Raw genomic sequence first — 2,296 nt, forward strand, 5'->3', positions numbered from 1 at the left:
TATATTTCTCGAGACATACATTTTTGTCCTCCAAATGCCAGAAGTTAGCGATCGTACGACGATCGCACGACCTTTGTGACCGCGACCTTACACTACTATTTCACTAGGGCAGCGACTTCGGTGCGACCTAATACTTCACAGATGCCTTTAATACCTTTGATACCATCCATCGTTCAACAAATTTCACAGATGGAAAAAAAATGATTTTTACGCCTTCTGTGCTTTGTTATCTTTAATATTTTGTATAATGATGTTCCAATTATGGAATCAAGGGTAACGAAAAGCCAATTTTGGTCGCAGCGAGAGCGCAGCGCGATCACAGTCTAGTGGAATGTGGGCCTTAACGCGTTCAAGGCATGGGCCTCCTTGACCATACGTGACATAACTGTGCCTAAAATGACCCATTCAAACCATTGAAACCGCTATGGGAGCAGTCATACAAGTGTGTGCGTAGAAGTCCGTATGGGTTCTGTACTTCCATTTTTTATTTGGTAAAGCTTGTAGCCGAAAAAGTCTCCTTTTTGGTTCGATAACCATTCTGCATAGTAAAAGTCAAAGTAAAATACAACTTCTTCTTCACAAACTACATAAATCAAAAGAATGTCAATACGCAACTTGACCAATTTCGATCTTTTGAACAATGATATCTTGACCAAATAATGTAAATCTTCTATTCCTTGATACATAAGCCAAGAAGATTATGTTCTCAGTTTTCTTTGTCTGTCTGTTTGTGTGTTTGTGGACAGCGTAACTCAAGAAGCTATGGATGGATCTTTATGATATTTGGTAGGTGAGTTGGGGTATAGAAACAAATGTCAAATTTGATAAACCGCTCCCTAGCGACTTTCAACGACACAGCAGCAGAAACTATATTATTGTTCTGTGACTTTTGAGTAGTAGACAGCTCTTGTGGCCAGTGAATCCTTAAAATATATTCCCGCGTAAGTAGACATGACCTTAGCGTTCCAACGGAGCACTCCGCCTAGCGACTTTCAACGATACAGCAGCAGATCTATTAAATGTTCTGTGACGTTTGATTTAGTTGATAGCTCTTGTTGCCAGTGAATCTATAAAAATTCTTCCCACATAGGTGCACAAGACCTTAGTGTTCCAACCGAGTACTCCTCCCAAGGTACCGGCGTGTTAAACGTGACCCTGACGGTGGACCTGACGCCTCACACCGTAGACTGGCTCACCATCCACCGCCGGACCTACAACGGGGAGATCCCGGGCCCAACCCTGCGTGTCAGGCCGGGAGACAAGCTGTACATTAAGCTGGTGAGTTTTTTTTGGCGACGCCTCAGGGAAGGAGGCATCTTTATACAATGCCAATAGCTATTGTAGAAGTGTCTTAAGAGAGGGACACTGACCTAATCACTAAAATGATTTTCTCATAGACGATACACTTCTACCTTCGGCTTTTGCGTTTTCTTGCAAATTACTTTAGCCTGTACTTTTATCATACATCTGTTTGGTAAAGTAGTCTATGTTGTATATAATACTTGTGTATTTTGTTTTTGGTTGTATTTGATGAGGAATACAGTTCAGTGAAATAAAAGAAGTTCGCTTGTACATGTACTTGTTATGCTATGGCAAGCATGTACCTACTAGTAGGTGGATTCGACTTCGTTAACCCCTGCCCTGCTGAGAATGTTTTTGCACATTTAACCCCCTCCCCAAGCTGGTTGGTAAATCAGATCAGTAAATCTTGCAGATGTACTTCCACAATCAATACGGTTTTCTGCGGTATGTCGCATTTAAGGGAGAAATGTCCCAAACCTATAAAGATACTGGACCCATATACAGGTATAATACATGTGCAACCCACACGTATAGGTATTATATATGTGCAGGACAAAGGTTGTTAACTTTGTACCAGACAATGAAATTTCTAGATTTTTTTACCTTCGTGTTGTGGTGTTTTAGTCGCTCACTCGGTGGTTTATTCGGTTATTATTACAGCAGACCATGCTTTATCACACCATATAAACCCTAGGACAGATCATGAACCCTGTATTGACTGATCAAAAGCATTGTTTGTGACGTTTTGTACAAGTGAATAACTTGAGGCCTGACAACGTGGCACGTGAGGAAGGCCATGGTCCGATCAGTCCCAACATCACGAACTTGCACCTACACGGGATGCACGTGTCCCCTAAAGAGCTTCACGACAACGTCTTCATAGAGGTGAGTTAAATTTTCATTGTTTGCCACTCTTTCGCAGTGACTTTATTCATCATCTGACATTATTATCCCGAAGCAGAAACCATATTGTTTTGCTGGTGCGTTCTTTTTC

The sequence above is a fragment of the Branchiostoma floridae genome, chromosome 18, assembly GCF_000003815.2.
Source record: "Branchiostoma floridae strain S238N-H82 chromosome 18, Bfl_VNyyK, whole genome shotgun sequence".
NCBI classification, from domain to species: Eukaryota; Metazoa; Chordata; class Leptocardii; order Amphioxiformes; family Branchiostomatidae; genus Branchiostoma; species Branchiostoma floridae.